Raw genomic sequence first — 19,321 nt, 5'->3', positions numbered from 1 at the left:
CCGGCACCACCACCACCAATGTGGGCCGTGCAGGTGATGTGCTGGCCATATTTGTGAGGAAGATCATCCGCACACAGGTTGTGCCCCCCTCCTTTCGAGCCCGTGTGTGGCTTGCCCTCTCCGAAGCCCAACGTGCACGCTCCCGCACGCCCACCACCTACTACAGCGACCTCCTATGGTTGTGTCACAATAGCCCGTCTGTAGTAGTAGTGCCAGGCGTGCAAGGGGCGCTGCGGCAGATTGCCCTTGACATCCCAGGCACATTCCCCTCTCACCCCTGTTTTCAGAGCGAGGAGGGCTGCCTCGCCCTCGAGAACGTCCTCACCGCCTATGCCCTGCGCAACTCCAAGGTGCGCTACTGCCAGGGCCTCAACTTCCTCCCTGCCACATTTCTCTTGGTAACCCAGCACAGTAAGGAAGATGCCTTCTAGCTCCTCACCATCCTAGTGGAGCACATCTTGTCCCCCCACACCTACAGCGAGCTCCTCTTGGACACTGCAGCAGAGCACGCCAGGGCCGCCTTCCTCACACGCCTCCGCGACACCTACCCTTGCATCTACGAGCACCTCGCCGAGCACTTGCTGTACGACCCCACCCTCTTGCCTACCCAGTGGCTCATGACCCTTTTCACCACCTCCCACCTGCCAAAGACCACCCTCCGCCTCTAGGACATCCTCTTCACTGAGGGCACCTCTAACGTGCTCTTGGCCGCTGCCGTCACCATCTTCTGCGTGTGCGAGGACCGCCTGCTCACCTCATCCAGTGATGAGCATGCACATGCCACCCTCGCCTTCGCGGCATCCCACTTCACGGCGGATGTAGACACCTACCTGGCAGCCGTGGCATCCAGGCTACCACCTCCACCTGAGTCTGAGCAGCTACCTATAGCAGCACCAGCAGCACTAGCAGGGCGAGGCAGCTCCTGTGCAAGCACTTGTAATTCTGCATGGCCGTACGAGGCTTGCGTCTCACTAGCCTCTTTGGCAGAATATGATGCAGCCTGAGTGGATGTGGTGGTACAGAATTATTGATTCATGATTTAAGCGGAATGAATCCCTGGGTAAAATTACTTCAGTGCCTTCCCCTTCGCATACAGCATGAGGGCCTTCTCTTCTGCAGGATAGTATGTCAAATGTGCCTCAGTTCTGCTGTGAGGCCAGAACATAATTTGCCTCCTTAACTTCACTTTATACAGGCCACCTATCTCATTCCCAGCACTGCCGATGAAAGAAACTGGAGATTTTAGTTCTATCGACATGCTGACAAAGGAAAATGGCCTTTCTATAGTTGATCACAAGAGGAACAAACTCCACAGGGGCAGCACCTTTGATGCCCACCCATATTGCAATGATGGATGTCAACCGTGATATTCCTATGGTTTAAGATGAAGAAGGCAAATCAAATTTCCATTGTTGCAGACGACGATGGGTCTGCTCTCACAACGTAAGAAGAAGAGGTAGCCGAAGAAGGAAAAGAAGAGGAAGAGGAGGAAGAAGAAGCCGTTGCAGCCTGCCTCACTGCTAGACTTGATAAAATTGATGCTCCAGATCAAATTGATGCCCGACTTTCCATAAATAAAGATGGGCCCCTACTCAAAATCTCCAGATAGCACTTCTGTCGTTGCTCCATTAATTTCTTGAGTCTGAGCCAGCCATGGCTTTCACTGTCCCAGATCAGAAGAGTACTATTGCACTATCTGTTCACTGTTGCAACCTTTGGGACACCCGGGGCTATCTGCGTCAACGCAGACAACTCTCGGGGGTTGGGTGCAGCCCCCTTTGGAGGGAGGAGGAGGAGAGGGAGAAGGCAAGGAGGGGGAACCCTCACTTCTGCCCACTATCTACGTCAATGCAGACGACCTAGTGGAGGGGCGGGGTACCTTATGAAATGGGGCGGGTAGTGCACAGCCGCCCCCCTCTCAGCCTCTCCTCCTTAAACCACTCCCCTCTCAGTCCCTGCTCCCTAAACCAATCCCCTCTGAGCCCCTCATCCTTAAACCACTGCTCCTCCCTAAACCGCCCCTTAAACCTCTTCTATAGCCAAGTTACCTACAATTTTTGGCTATAGAAGAGGTTTAAGGCCAAGAGATTGCATGATGATCACAATGAAATTTTATAATTGATACACATATCACACAAATCTACATAAGTTATAATCAATACATGTGAAGTATTGTACATTATACACTGTACATGCAGTGCATTGTATACGATAAATACAATCAAAAATTTATAATCAATATTCCATAATACACATGTCTACAATAATTAAATTTTATCATTCATTGATAAAATGATTTGTTGGGGGTAAAAGCACATGTTGGGGGTAAAGGCCCCCCTTGGAACCCCCCGGCGACAGTAGTAGGTCAGGAGGTTCAAATGATTAAGAAAATTTAGTACATTTATTAAAACCAAATAACAAATGATATTAAAGTGTGTTGTCTGCGTCAAATGGTCATATTTTGGTGGAGATTAATTAATAGAACATGTGATTTAGTTGAGTTGTCTTCATTTTTAAAATGATTTGTGGTTTGTTTTAGTGCTTCTGAGCATGGCTAGAGGTGGGCGTGGTGGTGGTAGGAGAGGTCAAAGCAAAAGGGGCCGTCCAAGTAAGTCATTCAATCACTCTTTTAAATTTACATATTCTATTCTTAATGGTTAAGCAACTCTTTTAAAGTTCCATATAAATGTTATATTCTATTTTCAAATTATTTTTGTAGATACTCCAATTACAAGGTTAAGATCCAGTCTATGCAATAGACTAGTAAGTATCGGTCAAGAAGCATCCTCTCATGCATTCTCTGAATCTCCAAATAACAAGGGTAGAAAACCAAGGAAAAAATGTCCTTTCATTGATGATGAAGCGCTTGAGGATAGCATGGATGAAGCAAGCAATGACATTCATGCTGATCCTATGAGCACCCACACTACCACCACGGAGTGTGGTGAAACAACACAGGGGAGGTCTTTAGATTTGCAAACTGTACATGAGGAAAATGAAGAGGTGAATGAGGATGTTGCTAATGAAGAAAAGAAAGAGGTCAGTGAGCATGATAGACACATTGGAGAGAATGTCAAGTTTGGGCTTATGTTAGATGTGTTGGCCTCATTTTTTGTAACGAGGTCTACTTCTCCTCCTATCCCTTTGTGTAGACTTGTGCCCTATGAGGCTATAAGGCTTGCATCTAGTTCTGCTACATGGTTGATTTCATCTTTCGATAATGCTTCGTATATGGAAACAATGGGGAAATTTTTGGTTTCTTTGAGAAGGCCCACTGGTGAGCTAATGGATGTATCTCCCCAAAATTTGGAAGAGTGGGGCCCTCTTTGGAGAGAAGTTAACCAAAGGTTTGAAGATGAATTGACTGATGAGTGGGCTGATTTAAGAGGGCGCAAGCTTTTGGTATGGGACGGTAATCATAGGTTGAAGACATGGATGAAGAGGATAAAGGAAGGCAACTATGCATTGTCTTGCTTTCTCTTGTTTATTGTGATGATACTTCCTTCTTTGACTAATTATTTATTTTATTATTTGATGTATGTAGTTTATAATGAAGATATTTCGCGAGATGTTAGAGTTCTATGTCAATTCATTCAAGTGGAGAAGAAGAAAGAAGGAGAACTATTGTTAGCATTGGATACATCAAATGCGTAAGTATACTTATCACTATTAACTTTTTCAAATGGGTTAATAGGTCATCAATTGTGTGTGAATATTGTCAATAGTTTTTATTTATGTGTGAATATCAAAATATAAAGATAATTTACGTGTGAATATCAAGATATTTTATTTATACCAATAGGTTTCATTTACGTGTGAATGCCAATAGGTTTCATTTATTAGTTATGTGAATGTGAATAGGTTTTATTTATGTGTGAATCTTAAAATTTAAAGACAATTTTCAATGTTCTAGTGTAACAAGAGCACATGGCAAACCCAACCTAGGCCATGAAATTTTTATGTTCCAAAAGTTTGGCATCGCTGATAAACAAAGCATTTTGGAAAGGATGAGCCCTTCTCAAAGACGGTGGGCTGAAATAGAGTATGAAATTGAGGGAAAAAGTAACCATGGCAATGATCCATGGTACAAGAACCCATGTTTGCTAATATTGCTTTTGGTGTGGAAGGTAAAAAGTTTGGTATAGTATTTTAGTTTTTAGCATAACAAATTGTGGTATCTTGAATTTAACCATAACTAAGAATAGTGTATTGGTTTTTCTATTTAGGATGACTATAACTCTGCCATACTCAAAGAGGAGGCCCGCCTCAAGGAGCTTGCATAGCCAGAGGCAAATTATGAGGCAAAAAGAAAACAATTCATAAACAAAGCGCAAGATAAATTGAGGGACAAAGGATACAAGTACCTTGGAATAGCTAATCCTGCGCATGGAGAGGATTTCTTTTCTGTTTTGTTTGCATTGAATTGGGATGAAAAGAACATGATGGCTATTATGAAGGACAAATTGTATGCCATTTGTAGTGCTAATATTGCTGCAGAGAGGTATGTTTTCCTCATGGACTAATGTTCTCTTATTTTTTGGAATTGAACATAATTTGGTTCAACAATATTGAAGTTATGTTTTGTTCAATAACCAATATATTAGAAAAATGGAGATTTTACTTCTCATGACTGTCACAAAGGCAAAGGACTCCACTATGTCACACTTTGCGGATGTAAGGAGATTTCGTAGCTACATGAAGCAAGAGGTGTATTGGTTTCATATGATTGGAGAATGCTCCTTATTGATCAGGAGCTCACAAGTTGATGGCACTGAGATTCCAGGAGGTACTATGTTGAATAGCAAGAGTTACCACATATTTACTATGTTGAATTAAGAGAGAGTAAGTACTTTGAGAGCCAAACATAGTAAATATGTGGTAACTCTTGCTCTTAGCTATTTGTTTTAGTAATACTTGCCTTATATGCAGGATTTTTGGAACAAAATAGAGTAATTTCTATGCACAAAGAAGAGGATGAAGGAAATGGTACTTTCTAAAAATGTATTTGTTTAACGTGAAACTTATCATAAATTTTTAGACTTTTGTGTTTTCTTAACTTTGTTGTTTTTGCAAATTAGAAATGTCCAATACAATAGACATGGTCCCTCATGTTGTGGGGATAAAGGCGACTTGTGGTGGTAGCATGGCAAAGGGTATATTGGATGGAATGCAAATTTTTAGTTTGATCCAAGTAGCCTTGTTTCTAATTTGCATGAATATGATAGTATATTGTGTTGACTTCACACTACTTAGGTGCCATTAGTGATGCAACTGTTGATACTACAATAAAGAAAAAGTCCATGGGAAAACGAAAGAATATCCCCACGATAGATGATGCATTGAAGCATAGCAAGGGTAAGCCAATTTGCATGAATGATAGAGTTTAGGATTTTCATTTGACGAGTCAATTTATTAAAGTATTATTTTGTTGTCTTTATATTGCGTAGGTAATATAAGTGAATCAAATGAGGTTGGTACAACAAAGCGAATGTCTAGACACAAAGAGAAAGTTGTTTCATTGGATGAAGAATTAGAAGGTGAATCAAGTATCATTTTTTGGATTATTGGAGTCATGTTAAAAGTACATTTTTATATTTTTTGAAGATAATATAAAATCTAAACATTAAACACTAAATAATTTTCTTTCCTTCCTATTTTTCTTTACAAATTTAGGCAAAAAAGATGGTTTTGACATGCATAGCATTTGGAAAGAAAAGGAAAAAAGTAAGGGTCACTTTGAGGGATCTTTGCAACATACTACACGTTCTCGGGCTATGTCGTTCATGACTCAGTCATCAGAGCCTATACAAGAGTCTTGTAGACGTCCCGCTATACGCAAGACAGGTATGTAGATTTCTAGCTTTACATTCTGAGTCTTAACATTTAGTCAACATCAATATTTGTAAGTAAACTTTATTTTGATGATAGGATTTCAATACCAAACTATCGTAGATGCTCTGTTGGTAGATATAACATCGATCAACGATTTTGCATTGGATGGGTATATTTTATCACCATTCTCTATATACACATCTATTGTAATGGTTACTTATGCTTTGTTATTGTGTTTTCAATTTTAGCATTAAGCGCTTCATGGAGGGAAATACTATCAACTCTTACCAGTGTAATGGTGTCCCATCATATGAGGTTGCTAAGTTGTTGCTTGCAGATTTTCCTACATCTTTTCTTGTTGTTGGCCTTGAGGCAAAGGTATATGTGCTTGCATTAGTTTAGTTTATAAACTCATGTGATATTACATGGTCTTATATATCTTTACATTTGAAAGGGATTCCCGAATGGAATACATTTTCTAGTGCACTTGTCAAAGGTGTCGTGGACCTAGCCCATAGATTCTTGGCAGATGAGGGGTTCTTGGTGACTTTGGGACTTGCACAACACTTTGGAAAAGTGCTTAGAGGAGCTCATGCCATTGGATTGAAGCTCCATCACACATGGACTCTCGTGTGTGAGGGTGGATATAGACACCTTGATACTCGAGAGGAGGTAAGTGTGTTGAAGATAAACTAGTAACTTTTTAAAATAAAAGTTTAAGAAGCTAACAAGATGATTCTGCATTGCTAGGTCATGGACCTTACTATTGGCTTGTTTTATCGAGGGATGCATGTCCCTTCATATGATAGATAGGCTAGCGAGAGGATTAGCCCATACAGGTTTCCTGCCTCTCATAGCTTCCTCTTCGAGACAAACCTCCAGGGCACATCATTTGAGCACACTTATGTGGATGGTGTAGAGGTTCGAGGGGGTGCAAAAAGATCACTAGTTTTTTATAGGTGCGTTATACACTCTTAGACTGGTTTATACTTTGCATTGAGATATGTCATGCTTTTGTTATGGATGTTACTAAATAGTTTCTTTTGTAGGTGGCTCCTTGCTATGTTCACAGAGGATCTCGACTATGTGTTGGATATTTTTTCAGGTTGTGGCGGCGTTGGTAGAGCATGCACAGAGATGCATCGTTTTTGCATGTGTCTTGAGGGTGATTTTAGCCTCTACAACCAGTGCTTGGTTAATGTGGCATGTGGACCTCATCCTAGTGACGATGATGATTTCACATGATTTGTAGTTGCATTATTTTTAATATGATGCCTTGTATTAGTAGTGCATGCCATGGGGCTTGATGATGCTCGGAAATTATGTATGACTCTATGGATTTTGGATCTCACTTAAATTGGGACTACTTCATAAACTTATAAAATTATGCTAAAACTTCATGCTTTAGAAGTAGTTGCATACCTATTTTTTGTTAGATATCAAAGCATTCAATAGTTTGCGATTAGTTTGCAATTCAACATCCTAATATAATTGATCTAATTAGTTTGCAATTGAAAAATAATTAAATTCAAAGCGATAACATAATCAAACAAAAAGCTCTATAAAATAACCAAAAAAATCCAAGTGATGACCAAAAAGCTTCAAGAAGCACTTAAAAAGCTCCAAATGAAGAGCTTGCTAAATAATAGCACTCATGTTAACCCCAACACGAAGAAAGCAAAAGGAAATAAAAAAGATGCAGGGCAAAGGCAGAAAAAAGGTAGCTTGACTGAAGAAAGAAGAGGAGAAAAGGCCAAAAGCGCGAGGGCAACCTTAAAAGTCCAAGGCAGTTGCAAAAAGAGGAAAGGTGCATTTTAAAATACAAAGGCGCACCCTGAAATCTTGTACAAGAGTGCCAGGCGGTGGAAAATCCGGAAAGCTAAAACTGAAGACAAAGACAAAGGCCAAGGCAAAGAGAAACGGAAGACAAAGGCGTACAAGGAAAAGCGCAAGTCAAAACTTTTGTGAAAGAGCGCAAGTGCATCATGGTTTAATTCAAGGAGCACCGGGCTCTCACCCGTGCAATTTGTAAATGTAGACGAGCGGTGGAAAGGAAGCTAGGAAGATAGAAGGACAATGAAAAAAAGGGCCTCCAGCCATGTAAAAAAGGGGAAAAGGGGATGATCGCCCAAAAGGGATTTAGGGTTTTGTATATAAAGTTGAAAAGTGAATGAGAAGCTCATTCTTGTGTGTGGCAAAAAGTGGCTCTCCTCTTCTTTTTCTTCTTCTTGTTCTTGCTTGCTTGAGCTTGTGCTTGAGAGAGGGAGTGTGAGGGTGTAAGAGTGTGAGGGTGAGGGACCATGGTGTGGAGAAGCTCTCCAACTTCTCCTCTCTTCTTCTCTTCTCTTCTCTTCTCTTCTCTTGCTCGAGGTGATGGAGCTTGGCGCGTGGAGCTTGAGGATGGAGCTTGCTTGAGGCTTGCACTTGGATCGTGGAGCAACCAGAGTGCGCGGGAGAGGAGGTAACTTGAATGGCATGGAGGTAAGGTCACTACACCCGTAGATATGGATGGCGTGTCGGCTATGTGAGAGGTAGCCATTAGTGCTCGGCTTGGAACGCTTGAAACAATAAGCGGTCCGTGGGTCTTGGCGGTTGAGTGAAAGCTCCCACATTTTCCTTATGTATATCAGATGCTATGGTTATACAGATTACTGGATCTAGTTCCCCAAAGGATGCATGGGACATACTCATGAAGAATTATGGAAATATAACACATGCAAGAAAGATTCAACTAAATAAATAGTTCAATAACATGTCTAGGAATGGCAAAAGCATTTAGGCCTACACTACATAGATCAAGAACATAGCGGATCAACTTGCCACCATTGGATCTTCAGTGTCTGAGAGGATGATATTATTGCAGTGACATTGAATGGACTTGGCAAAGAGTGTAAATAATTTGATATGTCTATTTTTGTGAGAGCTGAATTACTTGAATGGGATGAGCTGACTTTGCTGCTGCATGAGGAAGTTAAGCTTGGGTTGAATACAAGTTCTAGTACGTCTCAAAGCAGAGACACTTTTCTTTACTCTAGCCACTGTAGTAGAGGCGGCAGAGGCCATGGTTGTTTTCGAGGTCAAGGAGACACTCGAAACACTTATGGATAACACTAGCAGAATGCTTGGCATGGCATAAATACACAGGGCCAACATGGATTTGGTAGCTTTAGAGGCAGGGGGAGATCACCCCATGGTAGAGGTGGTGGATCTAGTTTATGATAGTCAAATGATCAGTCAAAGAGAGATAAGTTTTGTCATTACTGTGGCAGATATGGACACATTGCAAAGGATTATTATAAGAATCAGGGAGATATGAAGGCAAAGGGCAAACATCATGGGCACTATGCATCTTGTAGCGGTGCTCATGATGAGCAGGTTGACAGATTATTTGCCATGCAGCATGTGTCTAAGAATGCATCCAGGCAGAACAAAGATGAGAGACTGTACATTGATTTAGGGGCTTCAAATCATATGACACCCCATGGAGAATGGTTTGATAAGATGGTTGTAGGTTCACATGGTTATGTGTATACTAGGGATGACACCCAACACACAGGAATTTTTCTGTTGTTGATGCCTAATGGCAAGAAAAAGAGCCTGCATGATGTACTATATGTACCTACAATAACCAATAATCTTTTGTCAGTTTGACAGATGGCTGAACAGAACCTGCAGGTGAGATTTAATAGAGATGGATGCTTTGTTGAAGAATATGGTAGTGGCTGCAAATTGATTGCTAGAGGCTGAAGAGATGGCAGAATGTTTACTCTTGATGCGTCAATTCCAGAATTGAAAGTAGCCATGTTTGTCAAGATTGTGGGAGAGAAGGAAGGAGTCTCACTTATAGCTTTCTTGCTTGCACAATGGGGGAATACACACAAAGGTGGAGGCTGAAAACTGTTTTTCTCTTCTTAGTTGTGTAAGCCAAAAAGAAGTCTTATACAAAGAAATAGAAGAACCCTATATATGGGTCTTAAACCAAACTCAAATAACTAAGGTGGCATACTAACTGAGCCACGAACTAGAGTAGATAAGGATAGCTGTCATGTAGCTATTATTCATGGGTGGTGTACCAACCGCATCTGCAACTGACACGTCGGTGACATAAATGCACAACGGTCACCCTGGCATATCACGAGTGGAGCTCGATATCTCAACACTCCCCCTCGAGCTCAATCCCAATTCCTGCACACCAAGCAGGTCTCTGAACTTGCGCAGCTTCTCTGCGCCCAATGCCTTCATAAATATGTCAGCTACCTGATCCTCTGTGCTGACATAAACTAGATCAATAAGACCTAGTAAAACCCTCTCCCGCACATAGTGATAATGCACCTCAATGTGCTTTGTTCTAGCATGATAGATTGGGTTATTTGCCAAGTGTATACTACTCATGTTGTCACAATAAATGACAACTGGCCCATCTGTAGGCTGATGCATGTCATAAAGTAGCTTATGCAACCAAGCTACCTCACATGCAGCCATTGCTGCACCCCTGTACTCAGCCTCTGTGCTCGACAAGGCAACTGTAGGCTGTTTCTTGCTGCTCCAAGTGACTGCAGCACTCCCAAAAGAGAACACATATCCACTGGTAGATCGTCTATCAGAAATGCTACCAGCCCAATCAGCATCAGTGTATCCATGCAATTGTATCGGAACCCCAGTCTCATAAAATAGTCCATACTGCAATGTGGACTTCACATACCTGAGTATGCGTCTAGCCGCATCCAAATGCGGTTTCCTTGGAGCCTGCATAAACTGACTTACCAATCCAACAGCATAGCTCAAATCTGGCCTGGTAATAGTCATATAAATCAAACTTCCTACAATGCGTCTGTACATAGTAGGGTCTTCCAAAAGCTCACCTACATCTGCGCTCAGCTTCACATTCTGCTCCAAAGGAACTGAAATAGGCTTACAGCCTATCATTCCATATTTGGACAGCATGTCCAATCCATACTGCCTCTGCAAGAGCTGTATCCCACTTGGTGATCTAATCACCTCAATGCCCAAGAAATAACGCAGCTCTCCCAAATCCTTCATCTCAAACTTCTGCTTCAATAGCATTTTCACATGAAGGATATCTTCATCACTGTCACCTGTCATAATCAAATCATCAACATAAATGACAAGTAGCATTATACCTTTCTCTGTTTTTCTCACATAAAGTGAGAAATCTGCCTTGGAAATCTGAAAGCCAATAGTGACAAGATACTGTCCTATCTTGTCAGACCATGCTCTAGGTGCTTGCTTCAAGCCATACAAGGCTTTCTTCAACCTGCAAACAAACTCAGGATGAACAGCATGCACATAACCTGGTGGCTGCTCCATATAGACCTCTTCTTGCAAATCACCATGCAAGAAGGCATTCTTTACATCCATCTGATGTAAAGACCATCCCTTTGATGCAGCTATAGCAATGACTGCTCTTACGGTTGCTATCCTTGTAACCGGACTGAATGTTTCTTCATAGTCAATGCCATATGTTTGTGCATACCCCTTGACTACTAATCTTGCCTTGTATCTGTTCACAGAACCATCTGCATTGTGCTTCACCTTATAAACCCACTTACAGCCAATTGCATTCTTACCTTTAGGCAAAGGTACCAATTCCCATGTAGCATTTGCTTCCAAGGCATCCATTTCTTCATCCATGGCTTTCTCCCATTTTTCTTTTCCCATGGCTTGCTCAAAAGAAGTAGCTTGCTCAAAAGAAGTGGGTTCTGGTTCCTGTATCACTTTGACCATATATGCATAGTGAATGGCTGTAAATCCATCATATTTCAGCCTATCCACTGGATACCTAGCTCTCGTAGACCTGCGCAAAGTAGGTTCACTCCCAGGTGCTCTCAAAACATCCCTGGTCTTCCTTACTCCAGGTGTAACAATAGAAGGAATACCCAACTCATCATCAATGCTCTGTTCTGAGCCACTGGATTCACCATCCACATAAGAGTGACCTGCATTCACATCAAACATGGGCTGATCAACCTTCTCTTTTCCTTTTTGTGATACCTGCATACCACTATCTGCATTGCTTTGAGAAGATTCTCCTGATCTCAATCTACCTGTCCATGGCGAAGAATATGAACCACTGCTAGATGCCACTCCAGGTCCACTAATATTTTGTGACTGCTGCTGTGAATTCTGTGCAGCATTACCATTTTGTGCATCTACATCATCAATCACATTAACTGGTTTATACCAGCTACTCATCTCATAAAAAACAACATCTCTGCTCACTGTAAACTTACAAGTAGAAGGGTTATAGCATCTATACCCTTTTTGCTGCAGAGAGTAACTAATAAAGATGCACTTCTCAGCTTTTGGATCCAACTTGGATCTCAACTCATCTGGCACATGTACATAGGCAATGCAACCAAAAATTTTCAAATGAGAAATATCTGGTTTCCTACCAGTATACCTCTCCTCTGGAGTCATCCCATGTATTGCTACAGTGGGAGTCCTGTTCATTATGTAGACTGCTGTAGCAACTGCTTCAGCCCAATAAAAATCTGGCATGTCTTTTTCATTGAGCATGGCACGAGATACCTCTCCAATATGCCTGTTTTTCCTTTCTGCAATTCCATTTTGTTGTGGGGTATGACTGCATGAATATTGCTGCTTTATGCTATGCTCCTGCAGGAACCTTGCAAACTCATTTGAGAGGTACTCTCCCCCTCCATCTGACCTTAGGCATTTTATTTGCAGACCTGTTTCTTTTTCAACCATAGCTTTAAGAGTTTTGAAATGCCCAAAAACTTCACTTTTCTTTTTCATAAAATACACCCAAACTTTTCTGCTATAGTCATCAATAAAAGTGACAAAATAATGACAGCCTCCAAGAGATGCAGCTTTAGTAGTCTACACATCAGAGTGGATTAATTCCAATGGCTTCTTACTCTCTTGAACATGTCTAGGAAATGGTTTCCTTGCCTGTTTTCCAAATTGACAGGCTTCACATATCTTATGCATTTCTACAACCTTGAATTTGGGCAATCCTGCAACAATATTTTGGGCCTGCATTGATTTAAGTCGCTGTACATTAACATGACCAATGCGTTTATGCTAGATATCAATATCTGCAACTACACCGGTCCCATGTGCAAACATTGCTGCACTCAATTCAGACATGTCTGCATCCAACGTAAACATTCTGCCCTTCTTCTTTCCTTTTGCTATCAAGCGACCTTTATTTTTCATATTCTCAACAAAGCATCCATGAGGATTAAATCTGACCTGCAAGCCCTGTTCAACCATTTGACCAACAGAAACCAGATTCTTGGTGATATTCGAGACATGAAATACATCGGACAGGTATTTCTTTTTCCCATCCTGCATAGACAAAGGAATTTTTCCAATCTGCACAATAGGATGTGCAGTATCATCACCAGTCTCCACAAATCCTGGTTTTTCCATTTTCCTTGCATCCTCCATCCATTCTGCATGACCTGTCATGTGGTTTGATGCACCTGAGTCAACATACCATACATCATTGCTTTCTTCTGTACTTGTCACAGAATTGTTCATGTGCTGCACCATGAACAAATGCTCATTTCTATCATCACCCTATCTACTAGAAGATGCATAATTCCCTTGTTGCAGTTTTCCATTCATAATGTCATTCTGCTTTTTATAGCAGTCTTTAGCCATATGACCCATTTTACCACAGTAGTAGCATTCAACATTACTGTTTGCATTTTGACCTCTTTGCCATCCACCACGACCTCTTTGGCTCCCCCTACCTCTAGAGTTACCGCGTCCTCCTCCATAGGACTGGTTTTCTTGAGTTTGCTGCATATTCTGATTTCTACCACGGCCTCCAAATCGGCCTCCTCTACCTCTGCCTCTACCTCTTCCAGCATTTGAGTAGAAGACAGCTTCTTTTGAAGTTCCTCCTGAAGAAGATGCACCACCATTTCTCTACTCCTCAGAAATTAGAAGAGCAATCAACTCCTCAAAATCAGGAAATCTTTCACGGACGGAAATGGATGTTCAAAACTGTGCATAATCCTTTCCTAGACCATTCAAGGTCACAGAAACTAAATCATCATCTTCCACTGGCGACCCAATGGAAGCAAGTGCATCTGCAATCTTCTTCACCTTCATGTGGTAGTCATTGATGCTCATATTTTTTCTTTGCACATTATGCAACTCTTGCTTGAGCTGCATTTTCCTGGCTTGAGTATTTGTGCTATACATTTTTGACAAAGTATCCCATGCCTCCTTTGGCGTACTTGCATCGTGAATATGCACAATCATAGAGTCTGAAATACTGATAGACAGCCAGTACATAACTTTCCTGGCTCTCTCATGCCATGCTTTAAATGCCTGCATTTGCTGTTGATTGGGAACATCAGGAAGAACGGGTTCTTCTTCATTTCCTGCAACAAATTCCCAATATCCTTTTCCCATAAGGAAATTCTTCATTCTAAACTTCCATGCTTGGAAGTTGTTCTTGTCAAGCTTTTCAGTGACAATTTGTGAAAGAGAGTCAGACACCATTACAGAACACAGTAAAAAATTCTGTCACTGCAAAGAACACAACTTCACCCTCACAAGGGCAAATCTGCAAAACTAGCGAAAGTGGTATTTGACCACACAGTCACTTCCTAGTGATGATTTTGCATAAACAGGAACCAAGGATGATTCTGTAACTCCCAATGTCTTTGCGCACAAGCATACGATGCAATTTCTACAGTAACTTTTCACTGACCTGTAGAACAGTGGTCGCACAGCATAAAATAGGGTCTTTTCCTGAGTGCGTGCAGAAAACTTCCGCCTCCAAGGTAGGCCCCGAAATGGCCTCAAATCAAAAAAATAGGGTCGCGAAGGGCGTCTCACCCTGAGACAATGCACTCCTGCACTTTCCGGCTGTGCTACCTGCAAAGATCTGCTCCCAAAACAGAAAATGAAAGCAACACTGCTCCTCTTACCAGAACGCCGCGAGCTTGGCTTGCTTTCTTGAGCTCCTTACCACGAACAAGGCTCTGATACCATGTCAAGATTGTGGGAGAGAAGGAAGGAATCTCACTTGTAGCTTTCTTGCTTGCACAATGGGGGAATACACACAAAGGTGGAGGCTGAAAACTGTTTTTCTCTTCTTAGTTGTGTAAGCCAAAAAGAAGTCTTATACAAAGAAATAGAAGTACCCTATATATGGGTCTTAAACCAAACTCAAATAACTAAGGTGGCATACTAACTGAGCCACGAACTAGAGTAGATAAGGATAGCTGTCATGTAGCTATTATTCATGGGTGGTGTACCAACCGCATCTGCAACAACTGACACATCGGTGACATAAATGCACAACGGTCACCCTGGCATATCACGAGTGGAGCTCGATATCTCAACAATGTTTTCACATAATGATGGTGCTATACGGGATGTTGAGATATGACATAAGCAGATTGGCCATGTGAATGTACAAAAGCTGAAATCTATGCAGCAGAAGGTGATTGTGCTTGGACTGCCTAAGTTCAAGTATCATGACTTTGGACATGTATGTGATGCATATCAATTTGGAAAGCAGACAAGGTTTCCATTTATGAGACATGTACGGAATAGCTCACGACCCTTGCAGTTGGTACATTCAGATGTATGGGGTCTGTCTCATAATGCTTCGTTTGGTGGTGCTCGTTACTATGTATCCTTCATTGATGATTTTAGCAAGCAGATATACTGGGCTTTACATACTAAAACATAAGGATGATGTGTTTGATGCATTCAAGGACTTCAAGAAGCATGCTAAAAATGAGTTGAGCTGTAAAATTTCATGTCTTAGATCAAATGGAGGTGGAGAATATGTCTCTAAGTACTTTGACAGGTACCTTGCTAAACATGGGATCAGAAGATAGTTAACATGTAGCTATACACCGCCGCAAAATGGTGTAGCAAAAAGAAAAATTAGGGTACTGATGGAATCGGCAAGAGCTATGCTGAATGAGAAGAGTTTGCCAAATGGTTATTGGGTTGAAGCAGTAGTGACTGCTGTCTATGTGTTGAATAGAACCCCTACAACAAGGATTCATGATGTAACTCCATATGAGAGGTTGTATGGTCATAAGCCTGACATTTCACATTTGAAGGTATTTGGCAGCATTGCATATGTGCATGTTCTTGATGAAAAGAAGAAGAAATTGGATCCTAAAGCTATCAAGAGTGTGTTCCTTGGTTATGCACAAGTCCGGAAAGCTTACAAGTGTTATGTAGCGTCTACACATGAGACATTGATTAGCACATATGTTTTTTTTAATGAGCTAGCATCATGGTATGGTAATCCTATTGTAGTGGCTACAGATGGATGAGCCAGCACCAGTAATGCTGAAAATACACCTATAGTAAGTACATCTATGAGTGGTCCTATAGGTGATGGGTCACCTAAAATAAGTCATTGGTCAGGACGCTTGCGAAGTTTTACTCCTACGTCCACTAACATGGATATGTCAATGAGGGGGAGATTGAATAAGAGAAAAGAAAAGATTCTTGAGGATGTGACAGGTCCACTTACGACAGGTTATGAGTCATCTAACAGCGATAGTTTGGATAGTGAGTTGGGCATTCCATCTATTATGATGCTTGGAACAAGACATACTCGTTATGTACCGCCTCATGAGAGGCAAGCTCAAAGTGAGCCACAGTTACAGAGATATGAGGGAGTTAGAAAACTAGTTGACAGGTTTGCATACACTAGTTATTCAGCCCGCCATTATGCCTATATGGCTAGTGTGAGAGGTTACAAAGAACCTACAAAGTTTGATGATGCAGTTACATATGATAACTAGTGTGCTACCATGGATGAGGAGTATGCCGCCCTGGATAAAAATGAGACATCGGAATTGGTTGTTTTGCCTGAAGGAAAAGTCCCCATTGGCTACAAATGGGTGTACAAGGTCAAGTGCAAGTCAGATGGTTTGTTAGAATGTTATAAGTCCAGATTGGTTGCAAATGGGTATGCATAGCAATATGGCCTTGACTATGAGGATACTTTTAGTTTGGTGGCTAAAATGGCAACAGTCAGAATTGTCATTGCTTTGGTAGCATGCAAAGGTTGGAAATTATGGAAAATGGACGTCATGAATGCTTTCTTGAATGGGGATTTGGTTGAGGAAGTTTATATGGAGTATCCGGAAGGCTATGTTCCCCCGAACTTTCCTACACATTTATGTAAGATGAAAAAGGATTTATATGGACTGAAATAGGCACCTAAAGCATGGAATTCTCAGATCAACAGTTATTTAGAGCAACGTGGATGATGTAGATCACATTTTGTTCACGAAGAAGATAGATCATGGATATGTGTTTCTAGTGGTTTATGTAGATGATCTTATCATCACTGGAGATGATGAAGAGGGCATTGCTAAAGTTAAATCATGTTTACAAGATGAATTCAGAGTCAAAGACCTTGGTGAACTAAAGTATTTTCTTGGGATTGAGGTAGTCTCTATGCCTCAAGGTATATAGCTGCTACAGAAGCAGTATGCTCATGACATGTTACAGAAGTATGGTATAGCTAAATGCAAGTCTATGGAAACACCTCTTGATCCGAATGTCAAGCTGCAGATTGATGTTGGGAATGACATAGAGAATGTGACCATGTATCGACAGATGGTGGATAGCTTGATATACTTGACTATTACTTATCCTGACTTATGTTATGTAGTGGGGTCTGATTAGTCAATTCATGCACAAAAGCCTCACAAGCCACATTTAGATGCAGTCAGGAGGATCATGAGATATGTAAAGAATACTACAGATTATGGGTTGTTTTATGCATATGGCAGATCTCTTGACTTGACAGGGTTTACTAATGTTGATTGGGTTGGTTGTGCCTATGACAGGAGGTCAACTAGTGGTTATGCATTTGGATTGGGCAACATTATGATTAGTTAGTAGAGTAAGAAACATTGTATTGTTGCATTGTCTAGTACAGAAGCTGAGTACAGAGGAGCTGCCTTAGCGGCTTGCGAAGCAGTTTGGTTGATGAAATTGCTGAGAGACTTGGGAATACAACTAGAAAGCGTAGTGAGATTGCATTGTGATAACCTCAGTAGTGTTATGTTGGTTAGCAATCCTATCTACCATGTTAGGTTCAAACATATTAAGGTTCACTACCATTTCATTAGAGAAATGGTTCTTACATGGCAGATTGACTTGATTCATGTGAAGATTGAAGACCAGCTAGTAGATATATTTACCAAGTCTCTTGGTAAAGAAAAGTTCATATATTTCAGACAACTACTTGGAGTTTCTAAGATGGTTTGAGCTTGAGGGGGAGTGTTAAAATATCAAGCTCTCATTACTCTTCAGTCAATCAGTCTATCTTTATGTATGTGACCGACATTAGCTGGATACATCTGTACACGTGTGTGACATTCAATAAGTTAGTGTAGTTAGTGACTTAACCACAGTTAGTCTTGGTTAGTCATACTTATGTGTGTAAGTCTCTTTCAGTTATTATGATGGAATAATAATGGAAGAAGAACAACAATGAGTTGAGGCTCATCTTCCGCTCCATTCTATCTCTCTCACTATCTTCCAACAAAATTATGCATTGATTGCAAGGCCGTTGTATAAGTTCATGAATGTATTTAAGTGGATTGATGAGTGCCAATGAACATATGAGGAATTGAAGATGGCTCTTACGAAGACTGCACCAATCTTACGAGCCCCAAACTGGAACATCACCTTCTACGTGCATATAGACGCGTCTAAATTTGCTATTGGAGCTAACTTGTGTCAGCTTGGTGAGCAAAACTAGGATTACCCTGTGAGTTTTGCTAGTAGGTAGATCACTAACACAGATATGAAATACTCTACCACAAAAAGGTAGGGGTTGGCCATGGTATTCACTGTAAAGAAGTTTCGACACTACCTCATGGCCACACCTTTCACCTTTTTTGTGGACTGAAACGTGAAGCGTCCTTGCGAACCTTGTCAAAGAAGAACCACTATCTAACATAAAAAACTCCAAATTTTTTTCTAGTAAAACAAATTCGATCACAAGGATGAGGCCTAGCCATGGTAGGGTATGGGACTCTAGATCCACGACCACCACAGTAAGGGAACTCGTGCCTCAATCATACTCCCACACTAAAAAACTTGTATACTTTTCAAAGGATAGGATTTAATCTTCAACATGGCATCATGAGAATAACTTATGTGTCCAATGGGGAAAGAAGAATGACTTCTATCATCATGTAGCTCCAAACACACTTGAGGTTTTGTTAGCATTGTTAGCTATGAGGATTAAACTTCAATAGAAAAGGAGTGTTCATTTTGAATGTTAATTATGAACATCATGCTTAGAAAGGTTGTAATGTATGTGTTTAAGTTTGATATTATATTAGTTATTTTGTTTGTTTTGTTTTTGTTTAAGGGTTTTCTAAAAAGGATAAAATATTAATTATTCTAATATTTATATTTAAATTGGTTTGTTTTTTAATGTGGTTGTTTGTATGTCCTCTCAAGGGAAAAGAAGGATTGGAGCTAC

This window comes from Lygodium microphyllum, chromosome 27 (genome assembly GCF_053477565.2).
Source record: "Lygodium microphyllum isolate KBCC chromosome 27, Lygodium_microphyllum_v1.1.10, whole genome shotgun sequence".
NCBI classification, from domain to species: Eukaryota; Viridiplantae; Streptophyta; class Polypodiopsida; order Schizaeales; family Lygodiaceae; genus Lygodium; species Lygodium microphyllum.
The sequence above is the reverse complement of the archived record's forward strand: the minus strand, read 5'-3'. Positions refer to the sequence as shown.